Genomic DNA, 21,898 nt, shown 5'->3' with positions numbered 1-21,898 from the left:
CATTATATCTTCCCGTGGTTATAATTTATATATAAGAAAACTTAATTTTAATGTCAATTACATAAATTTGTTAAATTTTTTAAACCATTTTATCTGGACTCTCTTGAGTTTTGTAAAATAACAACCATCTGTCATCCCCAAAATAATGGAAACTTTTCTTGATTCTAACTGTACACCTTTATTGCTGTTTTTTTCTTTTTCCTAATTGCATTGGCATGTCCTTGTTTAAAGATCAGTGTGGAAATAGTAGGCATTCTGGTATTTTCTATGATATTAATGGTGATTTTTAGGGCTTCTGTTACACATCTATCTAGCTTTTAGTTTTAAATACATATTCATTGTTTTAAGAGATGTCTGTTTCTACTGTTATTATCTTACCTCAGGTAATAAGTAAGATTTAGAACTGAATTTGAAGCCTCATAATCTAGAGGCCAGTGGATTTTCACAGAAATAGCCATTTTAAAATAATGTGTTCACCATATTCTAAATGACTCATAACTATAGTCTTTGGGTCAAAGCTGCCCTCCAACTCAAAATGTTCTTGCTCTGACTTCAGTCCAGATGGCATCATATGCAATTATACATAAGAGTAAAAGCTAATCCAGCACTTTTTATTCCATGACTAGGAATCAAAACATTTTAGTGCCCAAGTTTGAGCATTATGCTGATAATGGAAGGGAATCCATCATGGAGTTTCTGTAGAGAATAGCCTTTTCTATACATTACCATCTCATCCTCCCTGCCAGCATCACAGAAACAAAGGGTTGCTCCCATGAATAATTTTAAAGGTTACATCCTTTTTTCTTTTTAGCATTTCCTGAGTTTTTTTCAACTTGAGAGAGTAAAACTTTTAAAAATGTATAACCATATGTCCAGATTTGAAATCCAGTTTCAGTTAAGAAGCCAGGCTTGTTGGCTATTATAATGATAAAATAGGCCGATTTCTGCATCAGGTCATGGCTAAATTGAAAGTACGTGCAATCCCCCCTGGATGCAATTATTTCTCATGTAGCCCTTTTAATAACGCCCACATTTTGTGCCAAACAAGCTGATCAATAGTAGCTCTGGGAGAAAATCTCATCAATGCCAGTGTGTCCTCCATGATTATTATGAACAAATTAAAACTAAAAAGACATACTAAAGTGATCTCCCTCTTACAAGCTCCTGGGGGTGGGCACTGAGGAGAGGTGAGTAGGGAGTCAAAATTTATAAAAATAACCATGGCCCTCCAGGGAGAAACAAATCATGTGGAGACAGTGAAATTCTTCATGGAGAAGGATCAAAATGGGTCCATTTGCAGCCCCTTCATCATCTAGATTGTACAGGGGGGTGAGCAGTGTCATCACTGGCTGAATGAAACACCTGTCTCTTCTTTTCTTTCCTGGGTCCATCCTCCTCTGCAGTCCCTACTGTGGGGTGCTGGCCTTGGGGCACCTTTGCCTTAATAGTCACTAGCTTCCGGGCTCATTGGAACAACACTTTCACATGCAGGAAGTAAAGGAAGGGTAAGGGACCTGAAGCGATCAGTGTACCAAGGGTGCTTGTCTAGGGGGCATATCATGGTTAAAAAGTGTTCAGGATTTCATGGCAACCCATTAAGCATAGGGCTAAGTTGAGATACCCCAGCTGACTTGCCCAACAGCTGGGAGCTAAGCCCCATGTGATTGTGGCATGACCCTAAACTACATAAAACAATTACAATAATTAGGTAATCCAGATGCCACCTTTCCTCTTGTCCCCCAACATCATTTTTTAAACAAAATATAACCATTATCTCTTACATAATGAGATGGGCAGAGGATGGATTTCTGTAGTGGAAAGGATGAAAGATTGGGAGTTCTCCATTAGTCTTTCCCTGGGATCCCTTCCCCACAAGGATTTATATGTGATAAGCACATATTATCATATTAATCAACCTTCCAATAGGTTCATGTTACAGATTTTGTAAACAGGTCAATACATTGACAAGCATATATTAAACTCCTATCAAGTTTACTACTGTGTTTTATGGATATGCAGAAGAATATTAGATATAGGTATTGTCCTTTATGGGTTTTAGTTTAGTTTGAAATAGTAATTATTGTAACCCAAAGAGCAAGTACTAACTCCGTTACTTTCCCCATCAAAACAGTCATTCCACTTATTCAGAGAGGCAAAGGAGGTTCAAAGAGTTTAAGGTTTGCTGCAGCCCCTCACCTGGAAGTGGCAGAACTGAAGCTTGAACTTGCATCTGTTTGATTTGCAAGCCTGTGTTTAATTATGGGTTCTGCATTGCCAACACGTGTGGCATAGTTGGAGCACAACCAAGTGCTGGGTGGAATTGGTTTTGCTGGAGGTGAGCAGTTAAGAGATAGGAGGGAGAGGTCCAGGCAGCACAGCCTTCTCTGGGACTCTGCCTAACACCCTGCCCAGAACATGCTGCTGATTGGCTTTTAGACATAGTTTCCACCCTTTCAGAATTAGTCTCATCCTAATATTATGAAAGCAGTAAATCATCACTTATAGCCAGTTCTCATCCTATTTCTACCCCAGACTCAAGTTTCATGGGATGAAGGTCTAAATCTTATTTTTAACACTCTTCCTAATACTGGAAACCTTACAGACGTTTAATAAATGTTTGCTGGATAAATCAACAAATCAATGAACTTGTATAATACGCACACCTATATATAGACATAACCATCTAAACAAACAGACGTACCAATGTGCAGGTATACATACATACAGCTTAATTTCACTGTAAGAAAAAGGGGAAGGGCTAAGGGCAGTTAGTGTAGAGATTACAGAGATAACTCACTGATATAGAAGAGGGGAGGTCCCCTGACTCTTCTCCAGTAGATCTCAGCCTTAGCTAAAAGGACAATCCTTTCAGCAGGCCTTAAGAACATGGATACCTCAGTCCTGCTTGACACAAAAATGAATCAGAATTCTCTGGAATTAGGCTCCAGGAATTGATATTTTAAAGAAACATTGCAGACAGATCTTCTTTGAGACAGGATTGATAACCTCTTCTCACCTGCTGGAAGTCTCAATATTATGACTGAAAATAATTCATATTTTTGTGTTACTAATGAGATGAGAATTTTAATCCTCAAATTAACTTTGGATATTAAACTTTGACATATATACTCTGTATTTTAATTCTCTGCTAAAAGCAAGATCTTTTTAAAGTCAAAAGTAAGAAGACTTGCTCTCTTCCATCTTTGGCTTAAGGTTCAGGAAGTGGACATCGGCAGGTTTATGGTAGGTGGGCTTGGCCTTTCATCTCCATCTGCCTGTTGCCTGTGATGCACAGAGATTTGGGACCAGTTGGCTGAACCTCCAAGTTTAACTCTTTGTCACTTTGTATGCCAAACACCACAAACACCTTTTGGGAATCTATGGCTTCTTTCTCCTCTTTGTCATCTCACAGTCTTCTACCTAAGGAGTGGTTTCCTAGACATGGACCCTCCCTCTCTGCTCCATGTTGTCTTTGTAGGTGATTTTGCCACAACTTTAATTTCAGTGAACATCAGTTGCCAATGACTTCTTGTCTTAGTTTCCTATGGTTGCTTTCATAAAGCGCCACAAGGAAGATACCTTAAAACTATAGGGATGTATTCTCTCACAGTTCTGGAAGTCTGAAAGTTCTAGAAGTCTGAAATTAAGATATCTCTCATGCTGTAGTCTCTCTTCTAGTCTCTTTCTTTGGGTTGAAGCTGCTGTACTTTATTCTCTGTTCCACCATGACATGATGCTCTCCCCTCATGTGTCTGTGTCACTGTCATTTCCTCTTCTTATAAGGACACAGCCATTTATATTAGACTAGGAGGCCACCCTACTCCAATATAACCTTATCTGAACTAATTGCGTCTGCCATGATCCTATTTCCAAGTATGGTCACAATCCAAGGTATTAGGGGTCAGGACTTCAACATGTTTTGAGGGGAGAGGACACAATTCAACAGATAATACCCCTGAATCTCCATCTGTTGCTTTGTCTTCACCTCTAAGCTCCAGCCCACCTTTTGGACTTCTCCCAGAGGAAGTCCACAAATGCTTAAAATTCTACAAAAGGCGGTAAGCTCATCATTTCTTATTGCTACATCTCCTTCACAATTCCTTATTTCAGTAAATGGCATATCACTATGTATACGTGGGTATGCAAACCAAGAATATTGTTATCCTTGACATCATTGTCTTTTTATTGCCAATCATTTATAAATTAACTCAGAAAATTCTAGCACTTAAACATCCCTCAAATGTTGTCACTTCTCCCTTTGCCTGAATATTCAGAGCCACTGTTAGGTCTTACTCGACAATATCTCTGGCTGGTTCTTTTGTAATAATTCTCCCACATCTAGTATCGCCCCTATCAGTCAATTTCCATTTATGCATTGTTGTTTTAAAACACGGATTTTATTAAGTAATTTTCCTTATAAAACTCTTAGATATTTTTTATTTCCATGGCATAAATTTCAAAATCCCTAATGTGTCCTATGTGGCCAGAATGATAAAGCTTCCAGCTTCACACATCATCCCACGACTCCTTCTCCACACTCCAATCACAATGGCCTTCTTACTTTCTTGGAAGCTCCATGATGCTTCTGCAATCAGAGACTTTATACATATTTTCAGTTTCCTGAAGTCTCCCTCCTCACCCCTCTTTGATCAACTATCCCTAACTCAGCCTTCGGATCCCAGATGAAATTTCATCTTCTCCAAGAAGCGTTCTCTGACTTTTCAGTCCAGGTCAGTTCCCCTGTAAAATGCTCTTGTCGTGCTCTGTACTGTTCTTTCACAGCATGAACCATAATTGTAATGAAATATTCAATTACACAATCAGTCTACTATCACTTTCTCCCACTGAAATGTAATCTCTAAGAAGCAAGAGAGGAGGAGCTGTGTCTCTTTACTGTTACTGCTCTAGTTCCTAAAACATTGTCCAGAACATAGCTTACAGTCAAAACATCCTCAGTAAATGAATACGTGAATAAAAGACAAGGCATGTTTCAGTTTTGCTCACAGGTATATCCCTGGTATCTTTGCATAGCACCTTGTACATCCAAGTTATGTCACAAATATTGATTGAATAAAATGGTGCATTAGCCCTTTCCTTACCCATAGTATTGGAACACACATCTCTGGGAGAGCCAGGCACAGCCATTCCAGAGAGGACAATGAATAAGGTGATCAGTGAATGGCAAACAAGACCACCACAGTGTATGAATATTCTGAAATTCCCACACCTTTGCTCTTTTGAAATTACATGTCTACCCCCCACAGCAGTATGGGAGTCATTCTGACAGCTTCCATCTAGCTGGTACAAGCAAGGACAGGTTCTCTTGACATCTCTCTTCCTCACGTCAGACCTCTGCAGGGAAAGCAGCAGGCAGGGGTTTTGGGGGCAAGGTTCCAAACACCCAGTGTCACACTCTGCCCTTGGATGAAATAGCTTATTGTGAATACTCTTAGGAATATTGGCCATAAAAACGTTTACTTTATTGTCAAATGCAGTTGTGAATTACCTGAAACTAGACTATGTAGTAAAATAAACACAGCCAGATGTATTCAGCATTAATACCATTCAATCTGTAGCTGCTGGTTTTTCTCAATGTGCAAAATGCTTTCACATGTATTCTCACCATTCAGCCCTGCAACAAACCTGTGGTAAGAGTTACTATTTTCTCTTTTTTACATTTATGAAATTAAGTCTCAGTGTAGGGCGACTAGCATGGTGTCTAGAACATAATAAGAACATAGTGTGTAGCAGAGCTAGAAAGCAAGCCAAGTTCTCTGACTCCCAGACAATGCTTCTCCCATCTCCTACTGCCTTCCGTGATGGCAGAGGTGGGAGATGCGTTTGGCACAGGTGGGTGGGCTTGATGCTCTTCCTGTAGCTCCCTCCTGAGAAGGGGTCCAGGTGCCTGCTCCTGGGAGTCCTTCCAAATATATGCCTGCCATTCATACTTGCTAGACATTCTAGAGCGCTTCTTTATAAGTCAAACACTTTTATAAGTGCTCTATACCTATTATCCCATTTGATCCTAACAACATAAATTTAAAGTATGAACCACTATTACCTCCATTACAGATGAGGAAACTGGGAACCAGGGAAATTAAGTAATGTTCCCAAGCCTATGCAGTTAAGTTTTAGTGCCAAACACTGATTCCAGAGCTCAGACAATTATGCATTATGTTCCACTGCCTCCTCTGTCACATTCAGTCTGTTTTCTTTACATTGTCATCTCTACCCTTCTACTTGCTGTTACTCTCTCACAGGGAAGTGTGACTTTATTTACACTCAGGGTTTTAACTGGACATCACTTTCACTCAATCCCTTTGTCTCTCAGTAATAGGGAAGGAAGCAAAAATACATTCCTTGGACTAAAAGGAAAGATTTGTAAGAAGTGCCTGTAATGTTCGTTTAGGATATTAGTGCTTACTCACTGGTAGTACTTAGAGGGTGATTATAATAATTATGCAAAGCAAACAAATTAGCTAAGTTAACTTCTCACTAAAGCTCATTTCAATGAGGTGTACGAAAGAAAATGAATTCTCCCACTTATTGTTCAACGGAATGGGAATTCTAAAGGAGAAAGCCCATTCTATCAGGGATAATTAAAAGAGATATCACCTAGATATCACATTCAAAATATACACACATGTGCACACACGTAACTACTATTTAAGACCTATGTGCAAAGACATAGATTTGGAGACCAATTTCAAGGTGGCTTATTTTGAATAAAAGCAGTGAAAACTTATGATTGAGAACTGCAGCAGCATCTTTAAAATGCTCATATTTCTAAAATAATGAGCTACTTTGCAAGATGACAGATTTAAATGGTGAAGCATAAGCTTCAAAATACTTGCTGTCTAGGCAAGCTTATGATATTTCTACAAATGGGGTTTTCATAGTCTGGGGGGAATTGGGAAGGGTACATTGAGTACTTCTCGGTTTTAACAAGCACTTTATATTGCAAAGTTCTTCATAATCACTTTTAATAATTGTTCCCTCCAACAGCTCTGTTATTCCCATTTCAGAAATATAGTAACTGATACAGATAGAATAAAGGGAATCATTTGAAGCCTTCTTCCTAGTTAATTTGAGGGGCTTAATGATTTCTCCTAGCTGAAAATTATGAGAAATCAGGCTTGCCATTGAAGGGATGATCTGTATAGTTCTTAGAAGGGGCTCTAGAGTGGGAGTTACTGCTCTACATGCAGTCCTGGCTGGGCTTGTGCCACAGTTAGGCCTGGAGGCTTCAGGAGCCTCCAGTGGAAGGTCACAGGTGGGAGGGGCCAACTCAAGGAGTTACATTGGCTCCACTATTGTCTATAAGCTGGTATACAACTCTCTGAAGTACTGCATTTTGAAAGGAATCATTCATTCCTTCAGGAGCAACTATTTACTGAATGTCCACAAAGAATCTGTATTAAAAGCTTTCTAAGCAAAAGTGACTTGGAAATCTGCCTCTGCATTTTGCTACCCAGCTCTTATAGACCAGTCATGCACACAGTATTTCACATTGTGTCCCAAGTTAGATACAATTTGGATATCCAGTGAGAGGGAAAAATTTCTAAGTTTTATTGACCACAGTTTTAAAGATGCTATAAATCCTGGGAGGTACTTATCTAAATATGTTGAAGATCAATTGATCTGTAATCTTGCCCATCCATGGGATCCCTGGGTGGCTCAGCGGTTTAACACCTGCCTTTGGCCCCGGGTGTGATCCTGTAGTTCCAGGATCGAGTTCCGCATCAGGCTTCTGCATGGAGCCTGCTTCTCCCTCTGCCTGTGTCTCTGCCTCTCTCTCTCTCTCTCTCTCTCTCTCTCTGTCTCTCATGAATAAATAAATAAAATATTTAAAAAAAAATCTTGCCCGTCCTTGAAGCCCAGGATGACTTTATCTTTTCTATGAAACCTGTCTAGACCAGCTCATCTCTGATCTTTACCAGTTGGGATTGGTACTACAGAGACTTCCATTTCACTTCAATTCCATTCAAATCCTTGTTTGAATATTTATTTCTTGTCAAGTGAAGTGCTGGGTCTAGGAATAATTACATCATATATTTTATGAATTTTTTTGTTATTTCATGTTTTGTTCTTGTGCTATGAGATGGTGTCCCAGAGGACAGGTTGTAGCTGATACTTTCCCAGAGTTTCTCCTAGTATCACCCAGCACAGTACTTTGCACATAGGAGAAGAGTGACTGTAGTAGCCAGTCAGCTGAATTGCATAAATAAATTCCAGTGCTATTCACTCATTTACCATTATTTTTGAAATTCCTGTCAACCAAAGGGGGTGATTACATCTTGTTTTCTAAATGAATGTTTATTTTATGTTTCCCAATTTTTCCTTTTGCATCTTAGAAACCTACTAAACCTTCTTTTTTGGCTTCAATTATTACTTGGCATACATTACCCTTCCTTTTTCCTCTTTTTTCGCTGACCTTCTGCATAGCTTTTAAATTTGCACAGATCTGTGATAAGACAGGGAATCATGCCACTCCTTGACAGATATTTTGTCATTCTGTACATTTCATAAAGACAGAAAAGGTGGTAGAAATTAGCAATGTCACCTCCAACGTCAAACTCAGTTAACAATCCTTTCCTGTGCATTTTCATACTCCACTTAGCCCAAAGTTTTTACTGTTGTCTTCTTTTTTGAAACTGAAAAGTACGTCTGCATTTGCAAGGAATGGTGACAAGAGATGTAGCCAATGAGAAAAAGCTGTTAGAGGGAAAAATGTGTTAAAACACATGGCCTGTTAGAGTCATAATATATTCTAGAAAGAGATTTCAGAGCTAATACCCATTATTTGCAAACAAGTAGCCCTAAATCCAAAAAGTAAGCATTTTATCCTAGTCACCTAGCAAGTCAGTGGGAGATTTTGGATTATATGCTGGATTAGTGACCTTTTGACTGGCTATTCTGATTCATCAACATAAAATCTTCTGTGAGGTAACATATTCTGGGACATTGACCACGTCGTCTGTTAAGCTGCCTCTAGAGAGACATATTTCATCATGGTTTAGAGCATAGGATTTGGAGTTAGCTCTGGATTTTTGAAATCAGGCTCATGAAATAACCTTGAGTAAGTTATATTAGTTCCCTTAGTGTCTGTTATCTCCTCTATAAAATAACAATAATGATAGAGTCTACAGGGTTGTTGCATGAATTAAATGAGCTAACAGCCCACGATCTGGCACGCTGAGAAGCTCAAATCATGGCTTCTACTATTACACACATACACTATTTAGGAATAATTGTGAAGCACACAGATGAGTTCTTTGGCAGAGAGTAATCCAATAGCACATGTCTTTGAAGCTGTAAAGAGCCATTGGTGACCTATTAAAACTAGGACATTACCCACTTGCCATGTTTATTCATTTGCATTTTCATTGGGTGCCTACAGAAGTATTTATTGGGCACATACCCAGGGCCACATACTGTGTGAGGCACTGGCAATACCAAGGTGATTTAGAAGATGTGATCTCTATACTTGAAATACTTGTGCAGAAAGACAACTGCATTAGACTGATAAAGTTAATAGAATTACATATAGGATGGCACAGAGAAAAGATCGAGCCTGACCCGATGGATTTTAGGGAGTCAGAGAGCCCTTTGAATATTTGTTTCATTTCTAAGGTTTCTGTCATCATGTTCATGATGAAATAACATCAGGAAAATCTGCTCCCTCCTAATATGTGCAAACAAATTCAGAAATGACATATTGCAAAGGTAGGTCATATCTGATTTAACATGCTCTGGCTTCCACCTAAGGAGTAGCCTTATTTCCCCTGCTTCCTCTTTCCCCACACACAGCCAAGGAAGCCTGCATTATGAAGCTATGGATGCATACTCACTCTAGATAGCAATGATTCTCTTTTTGAAGGAGAATGAAGGGGAGTTTTAGGGTGGATTTAATTTATTATTTTGCTTATGAGTGATCTCCAGTAGGACCTGGAGTAGATAGAGAATCTATGATATTTTCACTTATCAGGGAAAAAAAAACTTTAGGATGAGATGAAAAGGAACTATGGGGAATAGAGAATGAATGTCACTAAAAATGTTGTTAGGAAGAACAGAGCCCCACTGCACTGCAAAACAGAGTTGTAAAAGGCAGGGCCATACTGGCGTGATAGGAAGTATGCAGCTTAACTTCCTTCTTGGATATTTGGAAAAACTGAGGCCCAGGGAGCTTTGCTAAGGTCATATATGAGCAGATGAGAGAAGCTGGGGATATTGTCCATCTCAGTCTATGCCCCTTTCTACCATGAGAGTGTTTTGTTACTTGCAATCTGCACTGCATGTTCTGGGAACACTTTCACAGATCTCTGAAGATCTTCAGAACTTGTCCAACTATTTGATTCTGCATTTTTTCCAGTGGGATGTTTTCACTGAGCTTATTCTCCTGCCCTCTAACCATTGCTTGTTTCTCTGTCATCCATTTGACTGCTATGATGGACTTTAAGAATTGACTTCTTCCGATCCTGACATCAAGGACTCAGTCTAGAACCTTGAATCAAGATTCCCTCCATAGCCCTGTGGCTCCTCCTATATACCATTTTCCCACTTTGCTTTAGCCACCTTCTGCCCTAACCTGACACCCTTTAGCATCTAGCAGAGTACTATATAACACAGAACATTCAATGAACATTTGTTACATTAAACAAAAGCAATGACTTGACAATAGACAAAATAAGCATAAGAGAAAGACAATGTTACACACTGCTGAGGATTAAATGGATTCTAGCAGTGTTGGAGGAGGTCATCAAGAAGACATGACTACTGGTTGAACCATGAGCTAGACCTGAGGAATTACAGCCTCCTTACTCCTCCCCTGTCCTTGGAATATGATTTCTGCTTGTCTTTCCCTCTTCCAAAGGCTACTTTAAGGATATAGCCTTGAGATAGTGATGTGGTGTTGAGAACATCTGGATGGTATACATGACTGAACCCAGTTACAGTCTCTGTAGAGTATAAACTTTTAAGGTGTGGTGGGTGGATTTGGAGATACTAAGTTTGTGGCTGCCCAAGACAAGCCTTATACGTAAGTCCCCTATCACATACAAGTCTGGAGTGGCCCGGCCTCTTTCTTTGGTCTCTCCCTACCCTCTACATATGGTGGCTGGTTTCAGATTATCCCTGGGAAGTTCTCAGGGACCTTGCCAACCAAAAAGAAGCAACACAAAATTAACTGAAATATCTTTTTCATCTGCTCTGTCCAACTCTAAGGGAAAAGAGCTTCATTATGAAAGGGTAAAGTTTCCTCTTTGCCTCTTTGATTTATTTTCCTCCCACGTCCCTTTGTCTTTGCAAGTGTCTCTCTATGCTACATTACTGGGGCAGTAATCTCTGTAGCTGCTAATTGTGCCTTCATGGATCTGCAATACTTCTTGTGGCCTTGATAGAAGACTTTTCCCTTAACATGCTTATGTTTCCAAAACACTTTGTGCTTTTCCTCCCTTGGGAATGCCTGGGATATGTAGATAGGGATGGCTTTGTGCACAGCAGACTTCCTCTGCCCTGCCTTAGATTCAATGCGGGAGCCTGAAGCCAAAAATTAGAATAAGGCTTACAGAAGCTGCTTTGAGACCTGTGGTTACTAAGGGGAAAGCAATTCAATGGAGGGGGTGGTTATGGAATTTGGGAGTGGGGAAGAGTCAAGATGTGGTCTCCATGCTGCTCAGCTGTAATTTGTTCTCAAATACTCCTGAAGACTCTTTGCTCTTCAGATTCTTCCAACATTACCTAAATTTCAGCATCTTCATCCCTCCGAGGCTGCTCTGTGTTCTGACCTTTCTCTATCTGATGCTTACACTGCCTCACTCATTTCCAGAACACAGTTATCTGGATTCCAGACCTACCTCCACCTATTTAGGCACTGATGTTTCACACCTCTGAGGCTTCTTATAGTCAAATATTTCATATTCACTATTCCTGACCCAGGTTAGGCTCTCAAATGGCTCTTACCCATTGCACTGTCTTCAATTTGGCTTTCCCCTCCAGCTGCCCTTACTGCCAGTCCACCATCTCCATAAGACAGAGAGCCGTTTCCATATGCCAGTCATCTGGTCAAGGACCTTCTGTGGCTCCCACTGCCTTTGGAATAGGCCCTCAAGGATTGTTGTTGATTGATGGATTGCTCTGTAAACTCTGCATGGTGCCTGTGTTTACGAGGCCCTGACACAGCTTTTAATGACCACTCACATTAATCTCTCTTTCCAAAAAGGTCTTTGGAGATATTTAATGTGCAGCCAGTGTCTCTTTCAAGTAGATGGGTATGCCTGGGAGGTAGAAGTAACTCCAGAGAAACCATGGAGTTTAAATAACACTCCGAATGACACGTCTTCTTTTGGGATATTTCCCCAAACTGATCTGCTTGAAAGTAGAATATGCCTTCATTTTCAGTATTACTCTAAATTTGAATGCTGTTGGTGTCTCAGAGCCCTGCGATGTTCCTTGTGACAGCTAGAGCAAATTCTAATTATGGAAAGATAAATATGAGTTCTAACTCCTTGCTTTTCCCCAGGATGTCACAACCCTAAATGCTTCGTGAGTTCAGATTTCTGTGAGTCACTCTTATTGTGCAGGAGAAAAGTTTATATTATTAAATCTACTCTTAGCTGTACAATTTCTTCAGAGACCTAGAGCTCTTCCTGCCTTTACAAATTTAAAAAAATTGGATAAAGAGACAATAACCTGAGCTTTCCTGGAGACACTGGATATTTTGATCTATTTTTACTGCAGCCTATTTCCAAGGGCAACACATCTCTGATTTTTTTAATCAAATGGTGTGAATCAAAAGTTGCAGCCTGACCTCTGGAGCAGACACCATGGGATGTCAGCGGTAGCTGTGAATAGTGTGAGCACCAAAAAGGAGTTGTCTTGGTCTTACTATGGGAAAATAACCTTGACTCTGCTGAGGAAGCAGACTACCATCTCAGAGAGCAGGAGGGGGGAGTGCAGTGGTGGTTACTTTACCTTTGGGATTGCTGCATTTTGATCTGCTGCTTACTCTTGTCTGGCCACTGGTTGAGTCTGAACCTGGAGGGCTCCTGTGCCTGGCTAGGACAAGATTAGAAGATTAGTCCAACTTCTCACTGCTGTCAACTCTTTCTTTATTGAGTGAGTGTCACAAGTAGATGCTGCTGAGAAATCTCAGTGGAAAGGTGGAACAGAGGGCAATTGAGCAGAGAAAATCACATTTGTATTTGTTTTTGAACAGCAGGGATAGCCATTAGCAAATGTATGAATTAAAGTCTTATTGACACTTATATTATAATTAGGATCACCATTTCTTTGTAGAAAGGTAAGACTCCTGAGTTTCAAATTTAAGAATCTCAATGCCTAGTGTAATTCTGGGTACATTATATAGAGTATAAAAATATTTAGTAATTAAGTAATGAAAAACCAGGAGAGAACATTGTTGAATATTCCCCTTTCTCCTAAGAGTTAGGGTTATTTCATGTGCTCTTGTGGCACCCCTGGTTCTTTCCCCAAATTGATGCTAAACCTGGAGGTACTTATCCACTCTTTGGCTTCCCTTTCTAGTTGAAGTCCAAGAGGGCAGAGATTATGTCTTTCTTATCATTGTTCTGTGTGGCCCCAGCTTCTAGTTTGGCACCTGGCACATAGTGTGCATCCAATAAATATGTATTGCATGAGTAAGTAATATTTGAAAAGTGACACATTTGGCACCGTGATTTCAGTCAATAAACTTCATTTGACAAATCCTATAATCACAGTGACTCTATATCTTTGAGAGCTTAAGTCTCTGTCCTTTTTATATACTACATCACTTTACCCATCATTATAGCACAAGTCTGACACAACTAAAAAGACCCTTTTCTTCCCCTGAAGAAAAATGACAAAGGGGAAAAAAACCCCACAGCCAAACTAGTTTTATTCACCCCTGAGCAGGTGCAGAAAATAACTGAGAAGGAGATCTGGTGTTTTAAAGGTGTTTAGCAACTGGGTAAGGGACACAGCCAAGAACTGGTAGTATAGACAGTGAGTGCAGAGGCAGATGAGGGCTGGCTCAAAAAATGTGTTTGTTGGCATGCCAATTTTGGAGAACTAGACATATCTACAGTCAAAGACAGATGAGATAAGTTATATCTTAGGGCTTTCCAACTGAGCTCGTGGGATAATCTCAGATGAGAGTTCTTTCCCCTAATTATCTCTAGGTACTGAGAAAGTCCCCTGGAATTTAGCTGTTATTCCAGGGAAAAGATGGGGAGGGAAAGGAGTTTTAATTGACATTGTCTCTCCAAAAAATCCAAAAATAAATAAATAGATAGATAAATCAATCAATCAATCAATAAAATGTCACATTTACTTGAACATTATCAGAAAAAGGAGAGGAGGAGGAGGAGAAGGAGGAGGAGGTGGAGGAGGAGGAGGAGGATTTCCTGCTTCCTCTCCCTGAGAGATTGAAAGATGGAATAAACAAATTTAAAGAAAAATAACAGAAGTGCTTGAATCTCCAGATCTGATGATCAGAATAAACAAATTTAAAGAAAAATAACAGAAGTGCTTGAATCTTCAGATCTGATGATCAGAAATTGATTATAGTCATCTCTGGAAAGTTTAAACTGGAAAAAGAAAACACAGCCTGGAGAAATAGGTGGTACTTCCATTGTTAGAATAAAGAACACCCTAACATTATTTCCTATACTAGTCCACCTGTTCTTTTCAAGCAGATTTTCCCCTAACTTCCCTATATCATCTGCTAAAGGTGAAGTTTAAATACATGATCTCCAAATAATTAAACCAATAAACATACCTGATATTTACTTTCAAATAGGAACCTCTCTGAGAGCATCAGATCTTCATTGTTGAGGTGTGCAGTTTGTTTGTTTTAAATGGAGAAAGGATGAAATAAAAGAGCCTGCCGAAGCTGAAATTTTAATTCTTAGACTAGGATGTTTCCAGAAGCTTCTTAATAAAACTTTTGAATTTATGTTCTTGAGGAAACTTTCTACATCCTGCTGCGGTATAGAAAGAAGCTCTGTTATCTACTGGATACCTGAGAGAGAGAGGGCATAGGGCCTGCTGTGTACAACTTCAAACCTTGAAATAATCACTCATTTTGGCATGAAATTCACCCAGCAATCTGATTTTAAGACCTCAGCATTAAAACAAAAATCAGTTTCTATGGGTTCTACTCTATCCACATGTGAAAAGAGCAGATTTTACAGTTGGATTGTTAATTTTCTTGGAAATGTAATGGTAGGTTAACTTGAAAAATGTGTAACAATGTTTGTTTGTTTGTTTTGAAAGATCTAGGATAGCTACGGTGAATTTTTAAATGTCTGTTTTGATTAATTTGGCATATTTTACCTCAGATATTAGCATGTGCTCTGTCTTCATTGCCTTGCCATTCCCTCCTCCCTCTCTTCCTCCGTCTTTCCTCCCCTCCTTGTCCTTAGTTTTTGGAGGTATAATTTGCATACAATAAAACACACTTATCTAAATTGTTCATATTGTATGTGAATTTTGACATTCACATACAGTCATGTAGCCAGTGCTCAAAATAAAATCTAGAATATTTTCTTTACTTCCAAAAACTCTCTTGTGTTCCTTCCCAGTCCAGAGGCTCTCAATTTCCTGATTCCATCATTTTAGTGTTGCCCATTCTTTGATTTCGTCTGTATGTAGTAGCATGTACTTTTTGAGCTTGATTTCTTTCTCTTAATATGTTTATTTTTTAAAGAAATTCTTTCTTTCTTTCTTTGAGAGACAGAAAGAAAGGCAGAGACACAGGCAGAGGGAGAAGCAGGCTCCATGCAGGGAGCCCGATGCTGAAGTTTATCCCAGGACCTTGGGATCATGCCCTGAGCCAAAGGCAGATGCTCAACCACTGAGCCACCCAGGTGCCCCTCTTGACATGTATTTGAAATCCACCCATAGAGATGTATTAGTTTATTCTTTCTGTTGTTTAATAGTATCCCCTTGTATGAATACACCAGAATTTATGTATTAGTGTTTTTGTTGAGGAACATTTGGCTTGTTTTTAGTTTTTTCCTATTATGAATAAGGCTGTTACATGTCTTTTGTGTTCATGTATTTTCAGTTCTCCTGGGTACAAACTTCGATATATAATTGCTGAGTCATAGGGTACATGTTTCCTTAACTTTTTTAACAGCTACCAAACACTTCTTCCTAGATATTGAATGATTTTATATTCCCACCATTATGAGAGCTCCCATTACTCCAATTCTTCACCAACATACGGTATCCTCCATCTTATTTTTAGCCATTAGCCATTCTGGTGGTCATAAATGATATCTCAGTTTTTAAATTTGCATTTTCATGATGACTAATCACATTGAATATCTTTCATGTGTTTATAAATTGGCCATTTGTGCATCTTTTATTTATGAAGTGTCTGTTCAAGTGTTTGCCCAAATTTTTATTGCATTGTTAAATTTTTTATTGCTGATTTGTAAGAGTGCTATATTCTGGATATAAATTCTTTGCCATATACATATAATATTTTCTATATGTAATATTTCACCCAGTCTGGGGCTTGCTTTTTCATTTTTTTTGTCTGTGTCTTCCAAAATGCAACAGTTTTTATTTTGGTAAAGTCCAATTTATTAATTGTTTTATTTTAAAGTTTGTGCTTTTAGTTTCCCATATAATAAATTTTCCCTACACAGAGGTTTCAAAATTATTCGGTTTCCTTCTAGAAGTTTCATAGTATATATATATATTATTGGATTTCAATTTGCCAACAAATCATATAACACCCAGTGCTCATCTCATCAAGTGCCCCCCTCAGTGCCCATTTTAAATGGACTTTTATGATTGGTGTGAAATAAAGGTTATGGTTAATTTCTTTTTTTATTTAGGTATCTGCTTGTTCTGGTACAATTTATTGAAAAGACGATCTTTCCCTATTAAATTGCTTCAGTACCTTGGTCATAAATCAGCATATTTGTAGGGATCTCTTTCTGGACTCTCCATTGTATTTTATTGATCAACTATAATATATAGATGTGATCTATCCATAACGTATCAATACCAGAATTTTCTTGATTGCTGTAGCCTTATAGTAAATTTTGAAATCAAGTGCTATAAATCCTTTAACTTTGTTCCTTCCTTTAATATACTTTTTAATATTATTTAATGTTATCAAACTTCCAGAAAATTATAAAAATAATAAAAGAAAGTATCCCAATTATCCAAATACAAAAATCTTCTACAATCATAGTATAATACCAAACTGAAAAAAATTAACATCGATAAATACTGTTATCTAATATTAGTGTTATTCAAGTTTACCATGACTTTTGCTCATCTTAATTTCCATCCATTATATTTCCCTTCAGCCTGAAGAAATTCTCCTAGTAGTAGTTCTTGAGTGAAGATCTTTTGAAATTGAATCATGTTGACTTTTTTCTGTCTAGAATGCCATTATTTTGCCTTCATTTTTTTTAATGATAGATTTCTAAATTGGCAGGATTTTTTCTTTCAACTTTTACACCTTCTGTTTCTTTGACTTTTGACTTTTTTTTTTTTTTTTTTGGTGATAAGATAGCGTTTTTTGTTTGTTTTTTGTTTTTCTTTTAAGAGAGGGAGAGAAAGATGGTGGGGGGAGGGAGAGAGAGAATCTCAAGCAGGCTCCATGTCCAGCACAGAGCCTGATGTGGGGCTTTATCTCACAAGCCTGAGATCACTAATGACCTGAGCCAAAATCAAGAGTTGAACACTTAACCGACTGAGCCACCCAGGCACCTCAACTTCTTATTATATCAGTTTTACTCATACATAATCTTTTTTTTTCTAGCTGCGTTTAATAATTTTTCTGTAGCTTTAGTTTTTGAAAGTATATTATGCATTATTTTGACTTGATTTACCCTGTTTGATTCAGTGAGCTTCTTTAATCTGTGGATTGAAATCATTCATCAATTTTTGAAAATTCTCTACTAGCAGCTCTTCAGATATTTCTACTGATCTTTGTTCTTTTTTCTTTCAGGACTTAATTACACATATATTAAGCTATTTAATATTGTCTTACAGATCTCTAATGCTATGTTCAGTATTTTTACACTACTTTTTCTTTTGTATTTCAGTTTGGATTACTTATATGTTTCAGTTATAGTTCTTTGCTTCTTTTCTGTTATCAGTCTACTGTTAATATCATCAAATGGAGTCTTAATTTCTAATGTTGTATTTTTCATTTCCAGTTTGCTTATTTAATTCCTTTTGATTTTTGTATTTTCCTTTTCTCATTGAGATTTCTTATATCTTCACATATGTAGTTCTGGATTTAGAACATGTGGTTTGAGGTAGCTATGTTCCCGATCCTTGCCCTCCCATGCATGAGAGGGCCAAGAATCCTTATGCTGGCTTCTTGATGGGGTGGCAAAGAACAGTCTGGCTTCCAACCTGTAAGAATATGTATTTATCATCATTGAGACTATTAATTGAAGAGAACACCTGAAGGCAGCTCTTGTAGGAAGATTCCTGAAATGGTCTAAGCCTTGCCAGAATCATTGAGATAAGTCTGCAGCCTCCTTACAGGGCTCCTTTGAAGAGAAGAGCACACATAAGGAGGCAGGTGCACTGAGGTCAGTTTTGATGGAACATACACAAAAAGCAGTAGCTTATCACTGACATTGCTTAGAAGTGCTGACTCATGGTAATAATAAAAAGCACACTGACTTTTGGTCCATTTCATTATTGTTCTTAAATTCTCCATAGATAATATTCCCTTTTATTACTTGTACCTGGGGTAGACATCTCTGGCCTTGATGTGCTACTGCTCAGAGGCACAAAGATCTTTTTTTGTTAAGTTATCTACTTTATTATAGCTGCAGATCACTATTCTTTAAAGGACCCAACAGAAATAGACTTTCCAGAGAAGGAACTTCCACAAAATCCCTAGATCAAAGATGTCTAGCTCCTGGACATTGAAATTTTGTCAGTTCTTCTGTGAGACAGGCCATTCCATAGAAGCACAAATAGCCTCATTTTCTCAAAACAATAAGAAGGAAAGAAAAATAAAAACTGCAATTCAAGCTTGCATTGTCTTTTTAAGTTTAAAAATCTCTTACCTCTTTGCTGCAGTGTGCCTCTGGACATATCAGTTCCTTTGATTCTCCAGAGCTGTGTTTTATGCAGGGAGTTGCTAGCAAGAATCATGCCAAAAAGGAAGAGGAATTTAAGCAGAGAGAGCTTTAGAGCATTATGTATTGGTCTCTGGCAAGGGAGCACTTGACTGAACAAGAACCAGCCAGATGCAGTGTCTCCAAGGTGAATCTGTAATAACTTAGGTGGCAGTAATTTCCTAGGAGACTGGCATAATTATACCCAAACAAATTGCCTGAACAGCCACATATTTATTAACATGAGATTAAAACTCTCAAGTTTGAGCAAACCTGGAGAGCAACAGCAGAAGCCAAAGTAGTGAGGAGCATTGGTAATCTGACACCCTATACCAGAGGGCTGATAAAAAAGCCAGGGTAGGGTCCAACCTGTAGTTAGGGCCTCTGAGGCCTCAGCTGTAGGTTCTTGTTTACTACAAATGGAGATTAAAATCACTAGATGTCAACACTTAGAACTTGTAACTAATGTGTAACAAATCGCTCCAAAATTTAGTGGCTTTAAACAGCCATTTATTTAGTTTATAATTTAGGCTGGAATCAGTTGGGCAATTTTGGGTTCATCTTGACCCTCTTCTGTATCTGCAGTCAACTGTACAGATCCCCTCTTCTGTATCTGGTCAGTGAAGCAGTGATGCTTCTAGGGTTGGTTGGCTGTTGGCTGGAGCAATAGGATGACTATGACAACTGTCTCCAGTCCTGCAGCAGCCCCAGCCAGGCTTGTCTTCATGGTGGTTCCAGGGTTCCAAAGAGCAAACAGAGCATGCGAGGTCTTGGAAGGGTAGTCCAGAATTGGCACACCATCATTTCTGCTGAATTCTGTTGGCTGAAGCAAATCACACAGTTAGCCTAGAATCAAGTGGAGGGGAAATAAACTCCACTTCTTGATGAAATGAGCTGCAACATCACATTATAACACATTGCAAAAAGTGTGGCCAATAAGAGTAATGAAAGACTCTGGGTTTTTTTTTTTTAATTCTATGACAAAACCCTTGAAAAAAGAAAAACCTACTGGAAGTGGTGCCAGTGCTAGAAGTAAACACTGTGCATTCAAGTGAAAGATTTGCTTTATTATATCTTTTTTGTTTTATTAAATTAGCATATATTTATTAACAAGTTATTTAAGCAAGATTCTATATTAGGCACCCTGTGGGGAAGAGCAGTTAAAAAAAATGTTGCTCCTGATTTCTAGGAGCTCACACTGCCTCTCTCTGAGAGAGACAGACATACAGATAGTTACCTTATAATATCTTCAAAATCACCAATACTGTGATGTTCTCCAATAAGGAATATGAAAAAGGAAGAATGTAGGTAAAGGTACCTGTAGGGTGAATAAGATTACAAAATTGTTACTGTAAGGACTAGACAAGAATGGTGGTAGAGTTTAATGTACTTGGTTGGTTGAGTTGTGCTGAAGTGAGAGTCAAGGAAGCCTGGAATGATAGTGATACCCTCTAGTGAGGATAGCATAAATGTGATTTAGCATGTTATGGGGTCACAGAGAAATCAGGTAACCTCAGGTTTCTGATTAATTGGATTAATTTACCACCTACATGTACTTGATGGTGAGGTGGATTTAATATTTGGAGGGGAAGAAGACATAAAATCGAGTAACAATTCAGATGAAGGTACACAAAAAGCCACAGGGTAAGGGTGGTGCATGTGGCATACCAGTTGATGAAAACAAAGTGAACACAACTGAAATCCTTAGTGAAGAATTCTTAACAGAGTTCTTGAATTAAGTCATAGAACTGTAATAGTTTATGTAGAGGGTGAACACATACCTACCTTCTGTGTTGTTTTCCTATCCGCTCCATACACATTTGCTAGTTTGTTTTATTATGAGAAAGATGTTGGCATTTCCATATGGGTCTCTCATGCATAGACTCTTCCTTCTAAATTAGGAGCTGGAGTGGGACCAAAAATGAGTATTTATGTATTTTTATATCTTTAACAACTATTGATGGGCTGATTTCATGTATCTCAGGCTTCATAAGCTTGTATCATGAGAAATCTTTAAAGATGTTAAAAATATATTCATTCTGATTGTTTGTTCTTGACACTTCTCAATTCTGTGGCCATATTGTGAAATTCAGGCACTCTAACCTGTAAGAATATTCCCTTGAACATCAGGCTTTCATGATGTCGAGTTTTCCATCTTTGACCATGGTGGGGTGTGCATGATGGGAAAGCATGGGTGTGGGAAGAAGACCCTCATGTGCCACTATGAGCAGCAGTATGTTGTGGTAATGAGAAGGCTCTCTGGATTCACACTTCCCTTTACAAATCACAGCTTTCTCTCTCTCTCTCTAGCCTTATAATCAAGGGCAAGTTATTTGATCTGTCAATACCTCAGGTTTTTTTTTTTTTACACTAAAATGGGAAAACAATAATGTATGGTTTTGTGGTTGTTATGAGAACTAAGTGTGATATTGCTGTAAAACACTTAGAACCCATCCATGGCAAGAACTAAATAAATGTCTGCAATTAATAGTAATGACTGTGTTAATTCTTCTACTGCCTCCCAGTATGCCCTATGCCAAGTTTTTCCCAATTAAAATTTATCAAACACCCACTGGGTACCTGCTACTGCCTACAAGTTACAGGGATTAAGAAGATACAGTTTCTGTTTTCAAGAATTCATGAGAGAGAGAGAAAGAGAGAGAGAGAGATGCTTAATATCAGATGTACTACCTTCCATAGAGGGTTTGAGGTGAAGTACTAACACAGCACAGAAGGGGAGATCTGGCAAGGCTAAGAGTATGGCATTAGAGCCGGAGGATGTTTAGAATTAG

The 21,898-nt window shown here is 38.5% G+C and overlaps 1 long non-coding RNA gene across 1 annotated transcript in view; it reads right to left on the bottom strand.

The window, feature by feature from the left end:
* The window catches only part of LOC140600025 (uncharacterized), an 88,548-nt gene extending 69,327 nt beyond the window's left edge, over positions 1–19,221 (bottom strand). The window contains exons 1-2 of the long non-coding RNA XR_012003213.1: positions 19,056–19,221; positions 12,973–13,056 (exon numbers count right to left, since the gene is read on the bottom strand). This is a non-coding gene — a long non-coding RNA (uncharacterized lncRNA). The remainder of the gene's footprint in view (positions 1–12,972; positions 13,057–19,055) is intronic.
* Between the last annotated feature and the right edge of the window lie 2,677 nt (positions 19,222–21,898).

Source organism: Vulpes vulpes, chromosome 8 (assembly GCF_048418805.1).
Source record: "Vulpes vulpes isolate BD-2025 chromosome 8, VulVul3, whole genome shotgun sequence".
NCBI classification, from domain to species: Eukaryota; Metazoa; Chordata; class Mammalia; order Carnivora; family Canidae; genus Vulpes; species Vulpes vulpes.
This window is presented reverse-complemented; position numbering and strand designations above follow the sequence as displayed.